Source organism: Myodes glareolus, chromosome X (assembly GCF_982192425.1).
Source record: "Myodes glareolus chromosome X, mMyoGla1.1, whole genome shotgun sequence".
NCBI classification, from domain to species: Eukaryota; Metazoa; Chordata; class Mammalia; order Rodentia; family Cricetidae; genus Myodes; species Myodes glareolus.
Window position 1 is genome coordinate 84,313,564 of NC_142053.1, and position 25,906 is coordinate 84,339,469.

Sequence of the window (25,906 nt, forward strand, 5' to 3'; positions counted from 1 at the left end):
AGACTATGGAATGCTCAGCCCTAAATAAGACACCTATATCACACCTCTCTCCCCAAGTCTTAGAGATCTACATGGAAGAGGAAGAAGAAAGATTGTCAGAGTCAGTAGTGATGGATGACTATCAGCAAATAGAGTTCTCCAAATACAACAGGATAATTGCACATATGAACTCACAGCAACTGTCACAACTTACATAGGCATAAGAGCTAAGAATGCTCAAGCCAGACAAAAGCCTAGCAAGAAGCAGGGAAGTCCTACCACTAGCTGGGCAAACTATTGACAATTGATTGTTGTTGTGGAAATCAGTTTTCTTCGAGGTTGTGAATCCTGGTAGGACCACCATGCTCCACGGAGGGCCCCACATCCAAGAGTATTTTGACAGCACAATCTAGATTCAATGACTTTTAAAGAGACAACCCTGGGCGATAGTGAATGCTTTTAGTGATAGTGAATGCTTTTAATCCCAGCACTTGAGAGGGAGAGACAGGCGGGTCTCTGTGAGTTTGAGGCCAGCCTGGTCTACAGAGCACGTTCCAGGACAGTTGGTGCTATACAGAGAAACTCTGTCTTAAAAAATCAAAAAAGGAAGAAGGAGAAAAAGAGAGACAACGTGAAGTTAGATGGGTAGAGGAGGTGGGTGGGCATGGAAAGAGTTGGAGGATATGCTCAACATACATTGTATGAAATTCTCAAAGAATAATAAAAAAAGTTACTGTTTCAGTAGTGATACCAAACATTTTACGAGCTTCCCTCCATTTCCATTGTTAGCTTTGCAGGAAGTGTGCCAGATTCTTGCTCCAAAGACTTTCCGCTTTGAATACTTTGGGATGGCTAATGTATTTCTTGAGTGTGTTGGGATAAGGGGAATTAGGTTGAGCACTGAGATACATTAACAGGATGACCTGTCCCAATACTATTTCTGTTTAGAATTAGACATCCTGTGGAAGAGAGAAGGCATGGGGAATGCCCACTGAACTTTAGTGTTCTCAGTCCTGTGAGAGGAAAATTGCAAGGTAGTCACAGAATTTGAACAGCTACTATCCTATGACTGGGCGCTTTTATTCTATGTAGTTGTGGCACTTCTGCCAAAGAGACTGGGGCCACCAACACTCATTACTTGAGTTTCCTACTGCATAAGCTTCTTACTGTGTCTGTGTCCAGCCCTCTCACCAATCCTGACTTCCTTGTGTAGATATCTCCCACCCATGGCCTATGACTCTGTTTCCCAGCCTCTTTGTGTTGTGATTGATCCTTATTTCCAGGTACCTAGAGTAGATCAGTCTCTTACAATATGTCCCATCTCAAGATGGTACCTGGTATAAGCCTCCAAGCTACAAAGAGTACCAAAATGGCCTCCTCCTCCTCCTTCTTCTTCTATGTTGATTGTCGCAAAGTAGTCACTCACATCAAATTTCTCAACTGGATTTAAGATTTGTGATAACTTCCAGGTATGGTGGCATACCACTTTAATTTTAGTACTCAGATAACAGAGGCTGGTGGACCTCTGTGAGTTCCAGGACAATCAGGGCTACCTAGTGATAGACTATCTAAAAAAACAAAATGAAATAAAAGATTTGTGACACTGTGGCTTTGTCTTGTGGCAGGAACTGACTGCCAGTCTCTTTTAAAATCAGGGTTGTCTGACTTACCTTGAAGAGTTTTTGACTCAATCTCTAGTTCACTTTTCTAGAAAGCTTGCAGGTCTGAATCTTCATTCTCCCTGTATGGCGTTTCTGCTTTTTTTTTTTCCAGGTCTTTGAGCTAAACTACAGCCACCTCTTTTGCGGCTTCTGATGTTCTTACCTTCTCTCTTAGTATAGCATTTATCCTTTGTTTCCCAGATTTTCTAAATTCTAGCATCACAGAGAGTTGGCTTCTACAACATCTGACATACTCTACCCTATAGTTTTGTAAGGCATTACCTTAGTGAAAAATTGGATAAAATCCATATAAGTCCTTCTTATATTATTTCTTATAATAAAATGTGAAGTTACAATGGTTCTAATAAAAAATTACTTGAAAGAAAAACACATGGAGAAAAATAGCTCAAGGACCACAAAAACAATTACAATTGAAGTATTTTGTATTGGAATATGAATCCAATAAATAACAACAAGAAAAAAATAATGTATAACAGAATGAATAAATGGCTGACCTATGCGATTATATTATGAGAAAAATAGCAGTTTTAGAGATAATGCACAGAAACAAGATTTTATAAAATAGGTTATAATTATAAATATAACCCCTGGCATTCATGGGAGTACTTTGGTATTTACAGTGAATCAAAGATTTTTTAAAAGAGAGAAATTATACAATCATGTACAGGGGGATAGTTATGGAAAATAAACACTGTCTAACTGGGCTGGTCAAGATTCCTAAACTCTCAATGGAGAAACTAGCAAGTTGTATAGAAAATGTATTTAGAAATATAAAACATGAAAATTGCCATGAAACAAGCAAAGAACTGAATATGTAAAAAGGGACACACTATATTCTAGACAAATACTTAAAGAGTGACTGGTATCAAGACCTATGGTAAAGTAAACTTTGGAACATCCAAGATAAAGAAACTAGGTTTCAGATTTTTAGATAGAAAAATACGAACTGTTTATATGAAGGAAAAATCAGCCAAGTCTTGGATTACCTAAGTCAAAGGACAATGAAGCCAATATAAAATGTTGAACGTTCAAGTGTGAAGTAAACATGTCATATCTAATCAACTACTTTTTCAAATACAAAGGCGAAAAGCATAAACCAGGGAACAAAGCATTCTTAAGACTTTCTAAGATACCCATCCAACAACAAGAAAAATCAAATTTAAAAATGCCCGAGAATAGGTTACAATGACCACAGAGAAGCTAGCTAATAAGGAGGACCCTTAAAGGGCTACACATGGAGGGGCCCAGGAATGGGAAATAGTTGAGATGTTCTGGGTAAAATGGGAGGGAGTAGAAGGAAGGGGATGCGGAATGGTAATATGAGAGATTGAAAAGGCCTAGTTGGGGGAGAGATGGAGGGGAAGAGCAATGAAAGAGATATCTTGACAGAGGGAGCCATTACAGGGTTATGGAGAAACCTGATGCTAGGAAAATTCCCAGGAATCCACAAGGATGACCCCAGCTAAGACTCCTAGCAATAGTGGAGAGGGTGTCTGAAAAGGGCTTCCCCTGTAACAAGATTAGTGACTATCCTAATTGTCATCGTAGAACCTTCATCCATTAACTAATGGAAGCAGACGCAGTGATCCAGAGCCAAGCACTGGGCTGAGCTCCTGAAGTTCAGCTGATGAGAGGGAGAAGGAATCACATGAGCAAGGGGAGTCAAGATCATGATGGGGAAACCACAGAGAGAGCTGACCTGAGCTATTGGGAGTTCATAGACTATGAACTGACAACTGGGGAACCTGCATGGGACCAAACTAGGCCTGCTGAATGTGGGTGACAGCTATGTGGCTTGATCTGTTGGGGGGAATCCCTGGCAGTGGAAACAGAACTTATCCCAGGTACATGAATGAAACCCACTCCTTATGGTGGGATATCTTGCTCAGCCTTGATACGTGGAAGAGGTCCTGCTTTAACTTGATATATGCCAGATTTTGTTGACTGCCCAAGGGAGGCCTTACCCCCTTTGAGGAGTGGATGGGAGGCAGGGGTGCAAAGGGAAGGGAAAGGGGGGGAAGGGGTGGGAAAAGTGGAGGGAGGATGAACTGGAGTTGATATATAAAATGAAGAAAAACTTAAATAAAAAATGCTCATGATAAAGAAATAGAATGGAGGCATTGAATTCATTTAAGTAAATAATTATATATACTCATTTACAGACCTTAAATAAATGGAGTAGTGTTGATGGCAGAGCAGCATGTTAGAGTTGACACTGTGCAAGAAGAAAAGTCATAACTAATAAATATTTGGAACTTGAAGAAGAGGAGGTGAATGGGGGTATAACAGTGATAATCTTATCTTCCATAGTATGGAGTCAATATCTCTTAAGATGAAATAATATTTATCCAAAGGTCGGCAATTCCTGTGGTGTCATTTCAGACTTCTGCTAAACTCTAGTAAAATTAAATTGACTACTTTTAATAAAACTGGTCCGCATACCAATATTTTATTTTCATAGAAAACATTTTTATCTAGCCATTCATCTCTTTTCTGACCATGTGCATAAGGAAATGTCTGAAATGGTATTCACTAAATATTAACATTAGTGGATTGTTTCTGTGTGATGATACTTAGAGCAATCTTTTGGTTTTCAAATTTTTATAGTAATGCAATATTATTTTAATTTTTCAGAAGAAAATTTTATTCGTTCTTTTTTATACTAGAATCAAATTTTACATGACATGCCAAAGCTTGTAAGAGTTTAGTTGACAGGGATATTCTTTGCAGAATGAAATGGCATCTCCCTCTTGTGGGGGAACATGCATTTATCAATTAAATAGCATGCAATTAGCACCCACCGTGGGCCTGAACAAATACTGAGCCCTGCAGGAGAAATAGAGCTTATACTGTTAAAATAACTTCCAGTTTAGTTGAACAGAAAAGATACCTACATATTAGGAACAGATTTCTTATCAAAGGCAGATACGTCAAAGTGAGAACAACTCAACTGTTAAAATACATAGAATAAATGTATATATTAAGCACTGTTTAAAGTACGGAAGCTTCAAAAAAGCATATTCCCTTAAGGAATTTATAATTCATCTGAGAAGACTAAACATAAGGTATATAATTTTATTATTATATGTATTATATGATAATTGTTAAGATGCAATTGTACAATATAAACAAAAGAGAGAATAAAAGACATCACTGGCACAATTAATGCAGAAGCGGTGTTGTAATTTAAATGTAAAATGTCTCCAACAGGCTTAGGAGTTTGAACACTTGAGTCCCAGTTGGTGGTGCTGGTCTGGGATACCACAGAATCTACAATGTAGATCATTTAGGAGGTAGTACCTAACTAGAAGAATGGGTCATTAGAGCCGCCATGCCTTTACATCGTGATAGACTAGATAACCTCAAACTATGATCTGGAACAAATCCTGTCTCCTTTAAACTATTTGCCAGGCATCTGGCTACAGTGACAAGAAAAGTAACTATTACAAAAAGTAAAACCAGAAGTTAGAGAAATGACCACAGCTTGAGTTTAACTCTGGAAATGTTTTCTGCCAAACCCCCTCTTTCTGTTTTCTGCATTGCCCATCAATTCCACAGTAATCGAGTCTTTGCAATCTCTCAAAATAATAATATTTGGCAATTAGACTTGTCAAAACATTGTGTTCCACTATACCAGGAACTGAACTGGAGATTCAAAAATAAATAAATAAATGTCATTCTTTCTGCAAAGAAAGGGAAGAGGGAGGAAATGGACATTTCTCGAAGGCCTACTTGTGCTGAACAGTGTACTAGGAGACGCCTATAAAATTTCACTTCATCCTTCCAACAACCTTAAGAGCTAAGTATGTTTTCTCTTCATGGGAAAGGAGGCTGGGTCTCAAGAAGATCAGCAGTTGGAAGTCACTAGAATACATATCCATATATCTAATAGGAAGAGCAGATACTTGCGAGCCACAGCAATAATCAGGGATATTTGTCAACAAAATGTATGAATAGAATACTTTTATGTGCTTGGTAAAGTATTCCCCAGAGTGACTCATCTTTGGGGAATAAGGATGGACCTGGAGCTGGATGGCATTTTATAACATAGAAGAGAATGGTCACCCTGTCCTTTCAAGGAAATAAAGATCAAAGAAATCCCTTAAGTTTTTCTCTATCGCTAACTCCAATATATGGAAAAAAACTTAACAGTTAGTAAGAACTGAGTATGTCGGCTGACAAACCACACCAACGACTGAGGAAAATGTTATGAGAGGAAATGTTGAAAAAGTATTTTCATTCATTTAACAGATACTTATCAAGGACTTACTGTACAATAGACAGTGCTACTCACTTTTTATTGTTTGTCAGACATATTTCCTGACCTTAGGGTACTTATAATATAATTAAAAACAGAGACATTTAAATAAATACATAAAATCAATGGATAGTAAATGATCATATACAAGGAGAACCTTCTTTAGTGGACTGACCACAGAAGACTGTCTGGAATGAAGTTACAGCAAAGGCAAGATTTCAGGATGACTAGAAGTGGAAAGAGTAGACATGTAGAAATCCCAAGCTGAATCAACCCTAATGACAAACTTTCATGGTACCAGAAGGTACTATGAAAGGTACCAGCAAGTTTCCAATGAACTGAAGCAACCCACAGTCTTACCCAACTATGACACCTATGAACTACAAACACTGGCCAGAATGGCACAGTAACTCTAGGGATGCAATAGTGGCACACATACCAGGGTAGTAATCAACAGCTCTTTAATTGTACTTAAGGCTCACTCAACAAGAGAAAACTAATGCCTTGTATTGGAAACCTAGCCAATTACCCGGGGATACTGAATTCATGAATATTGCAGGAGAACTTACAGCCAGGACTCTACTAAACCAGCACAATCCCTAGCTGCATTCTAAATATTTACTCTTAAAACACAGATAAGTGTAATCCTCACCCCCTCATCAAGGAAACTTGTTTTGGCAACAGATGGAGACTATTTCAAAAAAAAAAACTACAACTGATCAAAATGCAGAGTAGTGGGGCCTGATTCCAATAGATACATCCATAACACAACTCCTAAAGGAGTTGTGCAAGAAGGGGAAGAAGATTGTAAGAGCCAGAGGAAGTTCGCTGTGAGATTGTTTCCTAGAAGTGTCAGAGAAGCTATAAACATGAAGTCTCACCAACATGGCTACCAAACATGACCTGAACAAGGACAACACCAGTAGGCATGTTAACATGAAAGAGGAAAGCATAGGAAGCCCCAACCCTAGATAAAGAACTACAGGCAACTAAGAAATACTTGTAGCTATGGAAACAGTCTTTTCAAGGGAAGAGAACACCAACTGGTTATTTAGTATCAAATGATCAGTCCTGAAAACATATACACACAAGCAACATTAGATAGGCTGAAAAGGATGTATTTTATACTTAAGAGTGTGTGTGTGCATGTGTGTGTGTGTGTATGTGTGTGTGTGTGTACACATGCTAACAAATAAAGAAAAAGAGGCCATGGTTTATTATTATTATTATTATTATTAAGTTTATTTTTTAAAACAATCTTTTCTTATTTTACATACTTATCCCAGTTCCCAATTCCCCCCTCCTTCCGCTTACCCCATCTTTCCCCACCCCAGCCTCCCATCTACTTCTCATCTATATCTACCCTCCCCACTATATCTAGGCTGAGCAAGATATCCCTCCAAAAAGAATGAGCTCCAAAAAGCCAGTTCAAGCAATAGGAATAAATTCTGGTCCCACTGCCAGTGTTCCTACAAACTGCCAAGTCACACAACTGTCATTCACATTCAATGGGCCTAGTTTGGTCCAGAGTCAGTAAGCTCTCACTAGCTCAGATCAGCTGTTTCTTTGGGTATCCCCATTATGGTTTTGACCCATTTTCTCATATTATTGCTCCTCTCTCTCTTGGACTGGTCTCTGGAAGTTCAGTCCAGTGCTTAGCTGTGGATCTCTGTATCTGCTTCCATCAGTTGCCGAATGAAGATTCTATGATGACAATTAAGGTAGTCACCAATTGGATTACAAGGGAAGGCCAGTTCATGCACCCTCTACACTATTGCTTAGGGTCATCCTTGTGGATTCCTAAGCATTTCCCTAGTGCCAGGTTTTTCGCTAGTCCCATAATAGCTCCTACAATCAAGATAGCTCTTTCTTTGCTCTCTGTTTCTGTCCTTTACCCATCTCACCAAATGATCGGCCTTGAAAACATGTAAACAATCAACATTAAATAGACTGAGCAGGATATATTTTATACGTAGGAGTGTGTGTGCGTGTGTGTGTATGTGTGCGCGCGCGCACGCTAACAAAGAAAAAGAGACCATGGATTTGAATGAGGGCAAGGGGGTACATGGGAGTGTTCGAAGAGAAGAAAGCAAGAGGAGAAATAATATAACAATCTCACAGATTGTTTTTAAAATGTGGGCATGGAGTGGAGAGTTAAATGAGATAAGTCAAATGAGTTCTGGGAAGGCACTTTCTAGGTAAGAAGAAATGGACGCAGTTGTAACCCCAACTCATCACCTAGTCCTTCATTTATCCCCGGTATCATAGCGCTCTAATGCCCCATAACTGCTTCTCTTTACACATCCAACTCAAACATCATTTTCTCTCTGGAGCTTCTGCCCTTCCTAAGAATGACCATTTCGTGGGAGGCAGGGATACATCATCACCATACCCTGTATCAAATATCATGTCATCAAAACATAATTAGACTGTATCTTTAGGACTCCTTACATCTATGTAGGACCACCTGAACCACATGCCGTGTTGCTTTGGGTCGAAACAGTTATGATAGAGTATGCATTCCTCACTCTGTCTTTCTTCCAATATTCTACCCAAGTGATCTCAGTGCCCATAGTGAACAATGCAACAGGTTTTTGTGGAATGAACCTGCCCTTCCTGAGAGCAAGAAATAAATTTTGCTGTGCTTAGTCATGGAGATTTGAAAGCTCTAGTTGTTACAGCAACTAGCAATATTCATCCCAACTATTACATCATCTTGTATCTCAGCACCACTGTGTGTGTGTGTGTGTGTGTGTGTGTGTGTGTGTGTGTGTGTGTGTGTTGTGTTAGGTCTCAGAGCCATTTCTAATTATTTAGTTCACTGACTTGTTTACATGACTGTCTCCCCTCTATTAGAAACTGCATTCCATGATGTATCTTATTCCTTTCTGAATCTTCAGCAGCTACCACAGTGCTCAACAGTCACAAATATTTAACTATTTGTTGAAAGAATTATTAACTGAACATGTAATGCCCAACTTTTTGAGTTGTCTTGCTCTCCCTTTAAAACCCAGGCACACACTGGGAAACAATCACACTTTCTGGTTTCCCTTAGCACAGTTTACATTCTCTAAAGGAATTTTACTGAATCCCAAGGGAAAATAGAAATAGAAAGTGTAAGTAGAGTCGGGTTTCTGTACTACAGATTGTAAATCCCACAACTCCAACAATGAGAAGCTTTCTTTACTGAGTCATCAGACTCTCTTGAAACAAATGGATGGCTAAGGACAGTTCTCCCAGGCTTCCCCCGCTCCCACAGCCCCTGCTTGTATAACTCACTCCAGTGGGCTGCGGTTCCCTTTGCAGGCAGGTGACTGAGAGGCACCGATGAGTTGATGCAACTTGGCAGCTTCCACCGGTCTTGTTTTCCTCCTGCCTTGTCCTGCATCCTTCCGATTGTTTGCTCACAAATATGTTGGGCCCCAAACTCTCCCACCTACATCTTTCCATTTCTAGCTAACAGCAGCTAAAAACTTCACTCTGCTGCTTCCAATTTCCTAAGCCTTGAAAGGGTTCACACTTCAATTCTGGTGTCTGGCCTGCAGTGACTACCCAGTTCATAGCCAGTTTACTGGAGAGGAGTGATTATCACCCTTGAGTCTCCAGAACTGGCCCTGGAGCTTTTTTTATATGAGCTCAGGAGGGTGTTTGTTATCTTTGTTTTGCAGGGCACTTCACCACACCCGGAACAAGTCTAAAGTGAGAATTTGAACTCTGCAGAGGTATTTGCAGGAATTAGACATGAGACACAGAACAAGCTTTAAGCAGTGACTGTGTGAGAAAAGGTGTGCTAGGCTGTGCTGATGATGGTTGTGTGATTCACAAGTTTTTGTAAAAGGAAATAGCTTTTTGTTCCCACTGTGTTCACTGGTCAGTAAACATGACATAAGTAAAAATATAGAACAAGATTAAAGAGACCCTCACTGTCTGTGCGTACCTGAGGTTATAGGTGGACATTACCCATGCTTTGGGAATAAAGATAATCATGCTTCGCTCCCATGTGAATACCAACATTTGATATTTACCCTGTTGGTGCAACACAATGAAGGACATGGCAGAGCAGACAACTGTGTGTCCTGCACAGAATCTTGGGAGTCAGCTTCACTTTCTAGAATAGACTAGCTAGTTGCCATTTGTTCAGTAGGTAAATTCTCAACAAATACTCATTTTTATTTTCATGAAGATCAAATTCTTTATGGAAAGAAGACTTGCCAATTCATGATTAGTTGAGGAGATTGCATCCTCATGCCCAGAGGTTCAGATGGTGAGAGAGAAGACAGTGCAAAAGGGAGTCCTGGCTAACATGACAAGCACATGATGTGGGTACTACAACTCCTTAGTTTGTTCTTCACCCCTCACAGACATTCCTAATCAATGCTGGCCCTCTCAGATCAGATCCCTGGACAGCCTCGGACTCCTTAGCATATCATGCCAAACAATTTCTACTTCGCAGTTGGATGGTAAAATATACTTGCCGTTTTGAACTTATCTTCCCTTGAATATGAAGAGATCGTGAATAAAAGCCTGAATTGAGAGTCAGATATTTCAATAGTAAGTTGAAAAAAAATCTCTGAATATAGTATGACACACATACACACTCATTTATGACTAAGGTGTTTTTTTGCAGGAGGTTTCTAGGGATATTAAATTTTATTAAAGATACCTAAATGGCCCATAAAAGGAAAAGATACATGTAGGTTCTGTTGAAATTAGTGTGCATAAGCCTTGATTTCTTATATTTCTGAGTCTGACCATGCAAAGGAGTGCCTACATGTACCTCATAATCCAGGAGAAGCTGGAACTTCTCTCTAAGGTCTCATTCCCCCATTCTTGCCATTCCAAAGAGGGTTAATTATCTCTAAGTTATTTTTCTCTCTCTCCATTTGATATGGTCTGGCCATGAAATGCCTCCTATGTTGGGAACATATACCGGGGGCTTGGTTGGCAGTGGATGGGTTTGGGGAAAGTGATGGAATGAGGAGGACTCTGGCTAAGCGGTACAGCACCAGGGGGAAGTTTCTCCAATGCAAGCGGTGCAGTTCTGAAGGGAAAGGTATCCTGGAAGTAAGGAGCCAAGGAATACCAACAAAGTCACACCCCACAAAAAAAAAAAAAAAAAAAAAAAAACCTCACACAAGAGTTTTATTAGGAAAGACACAGAGAGTGGCTGCTTCTGCTCGGGAGAGGAACAGAAGAGAACTAAGCAGGAGGCAGGCTTTATATAGTGTTTCTTTGGGGTTGTGTGGCCTGATATTGGGCTTTCTTTTTCCTCTGTAAGGCAGACATTTTGCTGCCTGCATTTAGAGGGGCTGGCTGTGGCCATGAGAGTAGTCCTGGGGTAGGAGGTCGGACCACTTGTCCCTTAAGGGGCTTACACTCTGCCTTCATGAATGGATTAATCCATTGATGGATTGAAATTTGAATGGGATACTGGGAGATGGTAGAATTGGTGGAAAAGGGCACGTTCCTTGGGACTGAATCTTGCCTGTGCCTTTTCCTCTTTCTTCTCCTCCTCCTCCTCCCCATCCTCCTTCCTGTCTACCCTGAGACAGACACATGCTCTTACCAAGGCAGGAGAGAAAGACATGGAATTATGATCACATGGGAAGAAAAAACCAGGAGAGGGAGGAGGCTCTGCTCGTGGGGCTTGATCTACTTCTGTGGCTAAGAAAGTCAGCAAACTCCAAACTCTACTGATAAGGACCTAGTTCACTGAGACAGGATGTATTTTTTAAAAGGTGTCCTGTTAAATAAATAAATAGTTTGTTCTTGCTTCAGGCCAGAAGATATATTCTCAAAGATCTCGACCAAGGATGTTAACGAAAACAATCAAGCCACACTCACTTAGGACTAAAATGTTGAATAATCTTATGTTCTAGAATCCTCTTAACCTCCCTTAGGCTTAAATGATGCCCCTTATAAATCCACCTTACAACTCTGTTTACTGGGAAAAACTCCTTCAACGTTTAATCTTGCTACAAAATACACTCTTTGTACAATGTTAGGAAGAACGAGGGTGATTTCTCAGCAACTTTTAGAGATAAAATCTGAGAGCCAGCAACATGTGATCTAAGTAGCCACTGTAAAGAAACCCGCTTGTGAGTTTCTCAGAGAAGCCTCTACTTGTCCTAAAGTGTGTGCTCCCTCCTTCCCTGGCTCTGTTTCTTTTTTTGTCTTTCTCCCTACCTCCCTCTCCCCCTCCTCTATCTCTAACCTCTCTTAGCTCCTTTATTTCTATTTTTAAAAAGCCTCTGCTTTGTATTTGACTATCTCTGAAATAAATTTACTTCTTCAAACAATGGATCTCAATTTAGAGTGGATAGGGGTCTCGGAACAGAACTCTTCAGGAAGCTGCTAGCGTGTTGTGAAGCTGTGTTCCGATTAGCAGTGACCCTGTCACCATGATATTCGTTCTCATGGAGAAACAACAGAGCTAAGAGCCTTTGGCCTGAAATTTCTAAAACGATAAGCAAAAATATCCTTCCTCCCTTAAGTTATTTATATCAAGCACTCTGTCTCGGCGTTGAAAAGTCTAATACCAGACGTGTTTATCATATACTAACTATAAAGCACATCCCTACTTTTCATTGCATCTATTAATGAATGGGGTCCCACAAAGCTCTTTTCCCAGGTCCCCTCTTGGTTTTTTTCCTCAACACTATTGTTAGGTTATCCTAACCACTTTTTTTGTTTCAATAACCAGCCATATTTATCAGAATTGTGTTGACTTGCCTGAGGCTAGAGTCATCTGGGAAGGGAGAACCTCAATTGAGAAAATGTTTCCACAAGATCAGGGTATAGTCAAGCCTATAGGGCATTTGCTTGATTAGTGATTAATGGGTGAGAAAGCCATTGTGGGTGGGACCATCCCTGGGCTGGTAGCCCTGGGTTCTATAAGAAGGTGGGCTGAGCAAGTCATGGTGAGCAAGCCCTTAAGCAGTTCCCCTCCATGGCCTCTGCATCAGCTCTTGCCTCTAGGATCCTGCCCTGACTTTCTTCAGTGATGGATGGTGATGTGAAAGTATAAGCAAAAGAAACTTTTTCCTCCATGTCGCTTTATGTGTATGCGATGTTTTTCTCAAATAACTCTAACACACATCCTGTATCTTTTGCCTGACCTTTAGTTCTGCGTATCTGTATATATGTATCTATTTGAATGTTTATAGGCACTTCAAAAACAAAGTACTCAAATCTACATTACTTTTTTTTTCACCCTACATCTGCCCTTACTCCGATGCTCCCCATCCTGTACATGATATTGCCATCCACCTAAGAGGCTAAGCTATAAATCTGAGAACTCTGACTCCTTCTTTCTCCCCAGTTCCTATATCTGATCAATGATCATCCTAGTCCTGACAGTTAGGGCCACTTAACTCTCGTGCATTGCTCCAATTTATTCTGTCCCTGCTGCCACCACCCCATCCAGAGCAAGACTAGCTCTCATTTCCACCCCAGTGTGGGCTTTCCAAATTAATTTATTTGCTTCAATCCTAGGTCCAATCTATTCCCCAATAATAAGGAATAATTTTTTGGTCATGCAGGGGATAAAACTCAGAAACTCATGCATGGAAGGCAAGTATTCTATCACAGATCTATACACTGAACTTAAATTACTTGTTTCAGTGCCTAGCACTTCCTCCAGTCTGTGAGCTCCCTGAAGCTAGAAACTGTGACTGTTTTATTCTCATTTGTACATTTAATGGTTAACACAGTACTTGGTACATAGTAGTTGTTCCACTGAGTGGTTGAAACTCCACAGACAGGTTTGGTCTAGACTGGGCATGAATTTGGAGGGGTGATAAGCAATCCCTGTGTTAGTTACTTTTCTCTTGCTGCAACACAATACCCTAACGCCCCCCCAAAAAAACAACTTAAGGAAGAAAGGATTTATCTTAGTTTATGGATCCAGAGGCATAGGGCCCACCATGGCAAAGAAGGGAGGCATAACACGCAACAGGAGCAAGCATCTGGCCATTCACATTTTCATCCACACACACAGGAAACAGAGCAAGAGAACAGGACGTGGAGCAAGGCTAGAAGCCCTCAATACCAACCCCCTGTGGCATACTTCCTTCAACAAAGCTACCTCTAAAGGTCCCATAATCTCCCCCAAACAGAGCCACAAGCTGGTTACCAAGTACCATACACGAAACGAGGGTAGATATTTTTCTTTCAAATCACCACAATCCTCTTTGAAGTAATGTTTCGCTATACATGTTGATTGCAAATGTTAATGTATGACCAACAAGCAATTGCCTTGGAAGCAGAACAATAGGTGAGAAACAAATTGTTCCCTGATATGTTGAGAGCAAGGCATGACTCAAGAAACAATAAAACGAATCAGGATTGAATTAGCTGCAACAAATGATTAGCATGAAATACCCTTGGGGAACTGAAGAGTGGGCAAGCAGGAAAAAAAGACTGAGTCCACAGCTGAAACTGAGAAGCTGGAACAGGTTATGGCGCTTAATATTTTATAAAGCCCTGCACATAGACTGTTCACTGACTCCTCACAAAAGCCTACTAGTCTAATTGTTGCTATTAACACTCCCCCTCTTCAATTTTAGCACAGAGGAAATGGAGGCTCAAAAAGCACAGCAAGTTAGCCAAATCCAATAGCAATCTAATTACAAAGCTAGGACTCCAATGGAAGTACACTAATCCTGGTGACCTGCACTCTACAGCCTGAAGTACCTTGATACCAGGGGAATTGGGGAAAGTGAAGTAGTCATAGCACCCGAGGCAGTTCTTGCCTTCCAGATGACCCACATATGTACCTCCCCTGATGCTATGACATCCTAGGACTACATTCAGCACGCTTCATTTAAATGACGTTTATTTTTCTCTTCGTTAGTGTTGCTTCTGGTTTTTTCTAACTTGCAGTGCTGCAGCCTTACTGAACAGCACAAAACAGGCTGTCTGAGAAGTGGGGACTAACAAGAAGCAGCTGAGAGGGAAAGGTAGCGTAGACAGGGGAAGAAAGCGCCAGGCCTGCCACTGTCCCTTCTCTCCAGAAAAACCACTCTGCTTCTTCAAAGTCTGCCCCTGTGAGGCCCAGAACCACAGGACCAAAGAGGGAATTTCTTTTAAGAATGCTAGAATTCCCCTGGCCACAGGGTGCTCAGAGCCCTGCAGTGGCCATTCAAACGAATAACAGACAGCAAACAGACCATAAACATAGACAGAAGAGACACAAACAAAAGTCATGAAGCCTGAATGGCCTCATTTCTCAGGCAGCAGTGGACAAGGCAGGGAGCCTAAGGGGAATTAAAGAGAAAACACCTTGAACTGTGAGATAGACTAAAAATGGTCCCGAATAATATATCCACGTCCCCATCCCCTGAGCCTGTACAGGTTATTTTTATGCCAGAAAATAAGGTTGCAGACATTAGTTAAGGATCATGAGTTTAAGAGATTATCCTGAATTACCTGGATGAACACTAAACACATATGTCCTTCTAAGAGGGAGGCAGAGAAAACATTGACATGCGGATAATAGGAACAGGCAGTGCAACCATGGAGACAGAGATGGAGTGATGTGGCCACAAGCCAGGAGATGCCAGCAGTCACCAGAAGCTGGAAGAGACGAGAAGCAGATTCTCCCCTAGAGCCTGCAGAACGAGTAAGGTCCTGTCAATGCCTTTATTTCAGCCCAGTGATATGGAATTTGAATGTCTGCCCTCCAGAAGTATGAGAAAATAAATCTGTGTTACCCTAAGCCACCAAGTTCCTGAACATTTCCCACAGCCAGATGACACTAAAACAGATGTTCTTTGACTTACAATTGGATTATGTCCCATCAGACTTCTAATTTCAAAATATGGTTAAGCAGATAATATATTAAGTGCACACACCATACTGAATGTTACAGTTTAACAACACGGTACAGTATAGCAGTGGTGTCCAACCTTTTGATATTGTGACATGACTGTCAGCTACAAATATCTTGGATCACATTCACAGCTATGATGGGACACATGGGGCCCACTGGCCACTGGATGGCCATGCTCTCAGATTGTCAGTTGCTCACTCTAGCCATTTTGTCATTCTGTCCAATATCACGAGAAGGCAGTATACTGCATATTATTTTTAGTTTAGGCAAAGATCAGGAATCAAAGCATCATTTATATGGAATGTGTATTGCTTTCACACCATTATAAAGTAAAAAAGCCAAAAGTCAAACCGTTATAAGTGATGAACCATGTATGTGTATATGTATGAAGATATGACTGCTCCATGGTATGGTTACAGGAAAGGTTTTTTTTATTGTAGGTATGAGAGGGAGAGGGAACAGTCTGTCAGAGAAATCTGGAAGAATTCAGAGCAGAGAGAGAAAGTGGTAGACTGAACATGACCAGCAGACTGGGAGAGAGAGAGAGAGAGAGAGAAAGAGAGAGAGAGAGAGAGAGAGAGAGAGAGGGAAAGGGAGAGAGAGAAAGGGAGAGAGAAAGGGGTGAGGAGCATAAGGAGGGGGAGAAAGCATATCAACAAGAGCAGGATTATAAGGAGAAAGAGTAGCTGATTGATGGAATCCTGTGAGCCAGAGAGAGTTTAGGGTAGGGGTACTTGTGATACTGAGAGAGCCTGGAGGCCAGCATGTGTAGTGAGGGGCTGCGGGCAGGCCTGCTTTTCATCCTACCCAGCTCCCGCACGGCTAGCTTAGCCCCAGAAATAATAACACATAAGTTGTATTCATTTAAATACTGCCTGGCCCATTATCTCTAGAGAGTTAGTTACTGACTAACTCTCATACCTTGATATTAACCCATTTCTAATAATCTGTATAGCACCACGAGGTGTGGCTTACCGGGAAAGATTCAGCATGTCTGGCCTGGTGGCTGGCTCCATGGCGTCTGCCTCACAGCCCTCTTCCCAGCATTCTGTTCTGTTTACTCTGCCTACCTAATTTTCTGTCCTATCAAAGGGCCAAGGCAGTCTCTTTATTGACCAATGAAAATAACACAATAGACAGATAACCCTCCTCCATCAAGCATGTACTTTGATATGCTTATAGGCACCATAAGTAGCCATTTGTCTTTTTTCGCCAATTATAAGGGAAAGGAGTCCTTTGGCAGAGAGGAACCAGCTTCACAAGTTCCTGAGGAATGCTGGCTATTCTCTAACCACCAGACATTCTCCTTTAGTTGAGCCCATTTAGAGTTTGGGGAACTGGAGTCTCCTTTGTACCTAACACTATATAAAGTGCAAAGCATGTTCAGGTAATTTTTTTAGTCTGTCATCAGTATATACTGTACAGAGAAGACAGATGCCCAACCTCTTTCTGCTTTCTAACTTTCCCATCAGGGATTAAATCTGGGGTCACTTGTCTTTGTTTATTGTTCCATAGAGACAGATACATATCGAGCAATTTTGTTTCTGTGGCTTTTTTCTTTCTTTCTTTTTTTGTTTTTTGTGTTTTGTTTTTGTTTTTCCAGAAATACCTATAAAGCAAGATTTGGGTTAAGTGGAAATTGATGAGGTAAGAGTGATATCAAAGTAAGATGGTGGGATCTGTCTGCATTGAAAATTCTAGGAGGCAAGGTTCAAGCAGCATTGTAAATCAGGCCATAGAATGTAGAAGATGCAGATGGTGATAATGCCAGAAATAGGCATATGAAGTCAGGAGACATAACTAGTTTCACTAAGAAATCAAATAATAAAAAACAACGTAAGAATGTCTGGCTAAGGCTACAGTCCACAACACCAGAGAAGCTAGGAAACAAGGAGGACCCTAAGAGAGACATGCATAGAAGCCCCTGGGAAGAGAAAATAGGTAAGATCTCTTGAGTAAATTGGGAGGGAGAGAAGGAAGGGGTGAAGGGGATGGGGGCGGAGAACATGAGGGAACAGGATGGTTGAGTTGTGGGAGGGACAGAGAGGGAGAGCAATGAAAGAGATACTATTATAGGGTTAGGAAGAAACCTGGTGCTAGGGAGATTCCCAGGAATCCACAAGGATGACCCCAGCTAAGACCACTAGCAATAGTGGAGAGGGTGCCTGAATTGGCCTTCTACTGTAATCAGATTGGTGACTACCCTAATTGTCATCATTCAACCTTCATCCAGTAACTGATGGAAGCAGATGCAGAGAGTCACAGCTAAGCACTGGGTCAAACTCTCAGAGTCCAGTCGAAGAGAGAGAGGAGAGATTATATGAGCCAGGGGGTCAAGATCATGATGGGAAAACCTACAGAGACTACTGACCTGAGCTAATGGGAGCTCACTGACTCTGGACTGATAGCTGGGGAACCTGCATAGGACGGAACTAGGTCTTTTGAATGTGGGTGACAGTTGTGTGGCTTGGGCAGTCTGTGGGCCCATGGGAGTGGTACCAGGACTTTGTCCCTAGTGCATGAACTGAATTTTTGGAGCCCATTCCTTATGGAGGGATGCCTTACTCAGCTTCAATACAGGGGGAAGGGGCTAGATATGTCTGACTTTGTTGACTCACCATGGGAAGCCTTACTGAGAAGTGAATGGGGGTTGGGTGGGGGGAAGGTTCAGATAGTAAAACAGCCCCACTGGCCAGCCTTAGGGACCAGGCAGTGGTGACACACACCTTTAATCCCAGTAGCCACACTAGTTTGCCATAGAAACAAGTGGTAGTGGTTCACGCCTTTAATTCCAGTCATAGAGAGGAATATAAGATGGGAGGAGACAGCTCACACATAATTCATTCTGAGATTCCTGGAGGCAGAATCACCATTTCAGACTGAGGTAGAGGTAAGAGCCAGTGGCTGGCTGTTTTGCTTGTTTGACCTTCAGGTTGAACCTCAATTTCTGTCTCTGGGTTTTTATTAATCGTGCTACACTTCATGGCAGTTCTGTGTGCCAGTTATTATGCTAGGATGGTTTATGTGTATTACGACCTTTAATACTCACCACAACCATGTGAGAGAGGTACTACGGTTATTTCTGCTTCAAAGGCAAAGGCATCGAAGTGTGAGGAGGTTATATATCTATTCAAAACCCAAGTACATAGAAGTTAGAAGAGAGGAAATTAAATCTTTTATTCAAAAAACAGAACTGTCTGCCTCAAGGACCATTTGGTGGGTAAATCTCAGCTTCAGAGATGATTTTGGGGTTTTAAAAAGTGCCTCTGCCCAGGCTTTATCTCCAGAGTGTCTGACGGAAGACCTGCTCATCAGGAGAGCAACCAAAGAAATGTCTTGATAGAGGGGGCCCTTATGAGGTTTGGAAGAAGCCTGGTGTTAAGAAAATTTTCAGTAATTCACAAGAATGACCCCAACTAAGACTCCTAGCAATAGTGGAGAGGGTGCCTGAACTGGCCTTCCCCTATAATTGGATTGGTGACTACCCTAATTGTCATCATAGATCCTTCATCTAGTAACTGATGGAAGCAGATGCAGAGACCCACAGTCAAGCACTGGGCCCAGTTCTGGGAGTCCAGTTGAAATGAGGGAGGAGGGATTATATAAGCAAGAGGGGGGGGGGGTCCAAGATCATGATGAAGAAACCCACAGAGCATGAACTCAAGACCAACAGCTAGTGAGCCTATATGGGACAGAAATAGGCCCTTTGCATATAGATGGAAGCTGTGTGGCTTGGCCTGTTTGTGGGGCCCCTAGCAGTGGGCCCAGGATCTGTCCTTAGTGCACGAGCTGGCTTTTCGGAACCTATTTCCTATGGTGGGTTGCCTTGCTCAGCTTTTGTTGTAGGAGGCCACTTGTTTGTTCCCGGATGCCCAGACTCAAAATAACCACTCAAAACTATATTATTTAAATCACTGCTTGGCCAATCACTTAAGCGTATTGCTAACTAACTCTTATGTCTTTGGCTAACGTATTTCTATTAATCTGTATATCACCATGTGGCTGTGGCTTACCGGCAAGGTTCTTGCATGCCTGTCTCCCGTGGTGGCTACATGGCATCTTGTGACTCTGCCTTCTTCCAAGCACTCAGTTTAGTTTTCCCCACCTAGCGCTATTCTGCCCTATCACAGGCCAAAGAAGTTTATTTATTCATTAACCAAATCCCACACCAAACCATGATGCATAGGGGAGGAGCTTGGTCCTGCCTCTACTTGATATTCCACCATTCTTTACTGACTACCATGGGAGGCCTTATGCTTTCTGAGGAGTGGATGGGTATAAAGGAGGAGGGGGAGAGAACTGTAGGAGAGGAGGGAATGGAAGCTGTGGTTGGTATGTAAAATAAATTTTAAAAATTTAGTAAGAAAGAAAAAATAAGACCTGTTAATTATTTTAGGAAGAAATATCTTTCCTGGGTGATGCTAATAGACAGAGTAAAGAACCATTAGACAAGGCTATTTTGATTTTATTTATCTATTTGTTTATTTTTAAGACAGTCCCTTACCATATAGCACAGGCTAGCCTGGATTTGCTATGTAGCCCCAGGCCGGTCCAAACTCATCCAGTTTGATCTAGTGCCAAGGTTTCAGGTGTGGGTCATTCATTTGGCTTATCTTGAGTTTTTGGTTCATATGGGTTCTTCAAGAGATGTTTCCATGTCATTGAAACAACTCCCTGATGGAGGGAACTTCAGGCTAAGCTAGTAGACATAGTAATAACTAAAATGATAATAATGATCCTACTATCTGTTCATAGTTTGGGCTTCTTCATTTCCAAACAGCTTTTCATTCAACTATCTTCCATTTATTCTACCAAGTGACCCCTGGAGGTGACATTGTTAGCTATACTTTATAGATTCTTGCACTGAAGCTCAGAGAGGTCAATGAATATATCCAAAAGATCCCATGGTTAGTGAGGAGAACGTCAGTCATGTGATTTCAAACTCCTGACTCTCAATTACATCACATGTACATCTATCCTGGCTACAGATGAGCAGAGTGGCTGAGGGCAGACAACAGCCATGTGTGTCTATCAAGAATGCCCCTTCTTTTCTCTGCCAGCAGCCCATGTCCCAGTCTTTGTCTTCTTTCAGCTGGGTAAAATAGCTTGTGTGATCTCCATCTCTGTTCTCCACACTCTGTTTTTTCAAGGTCATGAATCCAACGTTATTTTCTCCTTTGTAATGGTATAAACAACATCAACAGAAAGACAAAGGGAAGAAAAAAATTTGCTGACAATACCGCTACCACAATGAGTCATATATTTCCATTTTTATGTTCCCCTCTTCAGGGCTTTGTTACATACATAGCTCATTTTCACATAATTGTAATCATAGCATGAATAAATTTGTATTCTGTGTGCATTGCTAAGCATCGTATGATATTCATTTGCTGTGTTGTTACTGTGTATTCATCATTATCATTTTAATGGCCACATAATGTTCCATGAAGTGTACATAACATAATTTATGTATTTCCATATTTGACTACTATAGATGGTGTTACAATAAACATAGAGCCCCTCCTCCATTTGAATGGTTCCCTGAACATTACCTCATGTCAACATGCTTCTTCTCATTCAGTCTTTTATTCAGTGTTCATTGACTCAGTCTACAAACATTGGCAAGGCATTGGAGCGTATACACAGAAGAGTTGGGCATGGGCCCTGGGCTCAGCATTGTGCTACAACAAGCTGTCACCCTAGTAAACAATTATATTGTTCTCTAAGTCAGTGGTGTTCAGTGGAGGAAGTGAGACATTCTGCCTTTTCTCCCCTAGGATGGCTTTTCATTGTTCTCTTGCCAGTACTTTGCCTCCTATCTGGCAGCTCCAGTTAATCTCATTTGTTCAGTCTCATCTTTCTTTTTTGGCTAGCCCCTCCTCTCCCTTCCCAAGCACTCTTCCTTTCAGCACACTGCCACAACTGAACATTGGAATGCGTATCCCCTAGTTCACAAATTCCATTTCTTTCTTAATGCTAACGTGTCCAACTGCTACATCCTCCAAGAAGACTTCTCTAAGAAGTTTGCAGATTTTGATAGCTTAGGTCAAAGTTGGCTGTGCAGTTTTCTTGCTCGGTGGGAGTTTTCAGTTGTTGGAATTGGAATGTCCCTGGACTGGGCATTCCTCTGCTTCCCCTGAGGCCCATCCCTATCTCCTGCTCACACTGTTAGCAATATTCAGGTGCACTTTTCCCTGCTTGATCCTCACTACCATTGCAGACTTACATGCTCCTCCCCTAAGCCTGATTCACTGTCTTTTCGCAGTCCCTGACCCCTCTATAGAGAAATTAATTAATCTCGATAGAGAGATTAATTAAATCTCCTCTAGTCCAACCTTTACAAGCACTCTTGTTATTAAATGTGTGTCCATTCGCCTCATTCATTTATTCAGTCAGATTACTGGCCAGATAAAGGAGACTTCCTACATCATGCTAGGTAGATCCTGACAGGTTGCTGACCACTAGCATTTATCTCTTGATGCTTTCTGATTGTGGATACAATGTGACCAAGTTCCTGCCACCATGGCTCTTCAACCATCACGGACTGTACCCTTAAACTATGAGCCCAAATACCCTTCCTTCCTCAAGTGTATTCTCCAGTTATTTCACACAGCGACAGGACAAGTAACTAATACATATATTTAGCAGAATTGCTGGGCCAAGTGGAAACTCTGTGTTTAACCTTTCAAAGAACAGTCAGGCTGTACTTCTCTATAGCCTTGAAATAGTGCCATGTTCCTGTTCCTATCAGTGTTATTTCCAAAATTCTTAGCTCAGATTCCTCTCTGAGCTGTCTGTGAACTGTTCTCCCTGAACATACCAAGGATACTTCAATCTAACATTTCAAAATGTAGCTAATCATCTATTGCCTGATTGCATACTATATTTCTTCTCTCTCCCTCTCATGTTACCTATCTCAGTATGTAATATGTTAATCTACCCAGGACCCAAATACCAGTCAAGCATGAGACTCAGCCCTCCCTCAGTCTTGATACCCAGTTTCTCTCTCCCTCTCTCTTTTTCCTCCTTTCTCTCCCCTTCCCCAGTTCTGGCTGACAGATCACTCACTCTGTAGTCCAGGTTGGCCTCAAACTCATGATGCTCTTGCTACAGTTTTCCAAGTGCTGAGATAACAGACATGTGCCACCATGGTCTGTTATATCCAATTTATGTCTAAGCCCCAAAGGCTCAGTCTTCCCCATAACTCACTAACCCAGCTCCCTTTCTTCAACCCCAGTTGCCACTGCTCCAATTAGTCTAATTTTGCCCAGATTTTTTCATCTAACCTTTGATTTCACTATACCCTCAGATTAGCCTAAATACCACTGTTATTGTGGTAATGTACCCTTTTTTGTTTTTTTGAGACAGGGTTTCTCTGTAGCTTTGGAGGCTGTCCTGGAACTAGCTCTTATAGACTAGGCTGGCCTTGAACTCACAGAGAGGTAATATACTTTTTAAAAATACTTATTTTTATGTGTATATTGTTTTACCAGTAAGTATATCTGTGCATAACTTGCAGGTTTGTTGCCCACAGAGGTAAGAAGAAGGAAACAGGAACTGGAGAGATGGCTCAGCAGTAAGGAGCATGGTCTGCACTTCTCGAGGTCCTGGGTTCAATTTCCTACATGGCAACTCTCAACTGACCGGATCTCCAATTCTAGAGGATTTGATAGCCTCACACAGACCCGCATGCAGATAAAACACCAATGCACATAAAATAAATATAAACAAGTCATTGAAAAATGTAAAAAGGAACAAGAGGGCATTAGATGCCCTAAGACTAGAGTTAGACAGTTGTGAGCTGCCATGTAGGTGCTGAGAATCATGCCTGAACCTCAGTCCTCTGAAAGAGCAGCCAGTGCCCTTAACCACTGAGACATCTCTCCAGCTTATACAATCCACTGTCTTAATCAAAATTCTTTGATAATACACACACACATATATATATATATAATAGGCTATGGGATAAAATTGATCTTCTTTGCCTAACAGGGTAGCGTATAATGCCTCAGCCATGTTGAATGAGTTTTGTTCTCTCAACTGTCTGGGCCTTGGCTATGCAGTTTCTTCAAATGCTTCTCCCAAGACTCTTGTCTACCAAACAAATCTTGCTCATCTTTCAGAGCCTATATATCAAATGTATCTTTCTCTATGAAGCCTTTCCTGGCTTAGTAGAATATATGGTCATGCTAGCCCTGTGTTCCCACAGAGTCTGTACAAATACATACTTTTCCTGGAGACTTCATCAGAAAGGATGCTTCCTTGCCTATCTTCTTTTCTATCTATACTATAAAATAATGGAAAGCAATGATTACCTCACATATGATTCTTTAGCCCCTAGCAGAGTGTGGAGCACAAAGGTTTACTACTGGAGTAAGGGGAGGGAGAAAGGAATAAAGTAAACTTTAGTGAGTTTATGATTTTTTATCTGTCTTCTGTGGATCAAGATTTTAAAAAAAAGCTTTATAACTCATTTAATACTTAATCTTCTATGCCATCTGCCTGTTGGGAAATGAGGTTTTACATGACTAGGTAACTTGTGGTATATCGTGTGTGTGTGTGTGTATGTGTGTGTGTGTATGTGTGTGGTATAAGGGCAAAGGTAAGAAGGTGAAAATACTTGAATCTCTCTAGGAATAGTGTGGTGCGGGAGAATTATCTGTATTCTGTCAATCATATTTTAATAAAACGCTGATTGGCCAGGCAGGCAGTTTAGGCGGGAAAGCCAGACAGGAAGTAGGGGTGGAGCAAAGAGACTGGGAGTATTCTGGAAGCAGAAGCTCTCTCAGCCACTCCTGCGCAGACCACCGAAGAGGCAACATGTAAGCTGTTACACTGAGAAAGGTACTGAGCCCATGTGGCTAACATAGATAAGGATAATGGGGTAATATATGTTATAAGAGTTAACAAGAAGCCTGACCTAATGGGCCAATCAGTTTATAACCTTATGGAGTCCTGTGTGTGATTTCTCTTTGGGACTTGCCGGCTTGTTGGGGTACTGGGCGGGACAGAAACCCCAACAAGCCAGTCGTCATGTTACAATAGTGTTTTGCAGAATCCTCACCAACATTTCCCCCAGTTCTCAGGATGAAACTTTTGCACATCCTAGGCAAGTTCGCTAGCACTGAGTAACATGCCCAGCTCTTACCAACTTCGTCACAGTGTCCTGTCTACAGAGCATATTCACTTCCCAAAAGATAAAGCTACAAGAACCTTTAAATCTCATAAAAATGGTCCCCGCACGATCTACCTCAGGTTCCATCTCTTCAGTATGAAGCTTCAGCTGGGCCTATCAAGCCCTTTCCTCTGGGTAGTTAACAAACTTTCTAGTCATATTGATCTTTCTATAGTCAAATGTTCTTCAGTGGAATTGATCTAAGACTAAGTGATAATTTTCTTTACTATTTTTATTTTTGTGTTTATGTGAGTTGTACACATATGTGTATATTTGTTTTCCCACATATGTGAGGGCACGTATGGGTATGCATGCGCATGTATGTTTAGGTGTATCTATGTGTGCACATGATTTCAGAGGGCTAAAGTTGATGCTGAGTGCTTTCTTCAGTTGTTGAACACCTTTTATATTGAGATAAGAATTTTCAGTTGAACCCAGAGATCACCATAGCAGGCTTGTTTTGGGGCTCTGTCTCGGCCTCCTGTGCATTGAGATCACAGACTGGCCTCCACACCCTTTCAGTATTTATGTTGGTGAGGTGGGATGAAACATAATCTTTACCTACTGAGCCTAGAAATAAATGAGTTTACAGTTTATGATGATTTTTTTTCCTGGTTGATTTCAGATGGACCCGGCTGGCACAGATTATCGGGCACTCAATCCCCATTCTTATTTTTGGCCTTGGTCCTGTCTGGCTTGGACCGTTTTACTCAGACTTGTTACCTGGAAAGTCTGGCTTGGTGCCACCACTCAGCCTGGTAGGATTCCCTGTCCGTTCCAGAATCTGCTTTATCCATCTAGCTTTGCCAGAGGACTGGGCAGTATCACTCGCTACATTATCTTTTGGCTCTTCAAAACTCTGCACTTGCCCATGGTACCTTTTCTGGCTCTGGAGAGAATTAGTCTGGTTTCATGGATAAGGATGGCACTTCCCTCTGTAGCCCCAAAGAGGCCCCTGTTACACTTCAAACTGTCTAGTT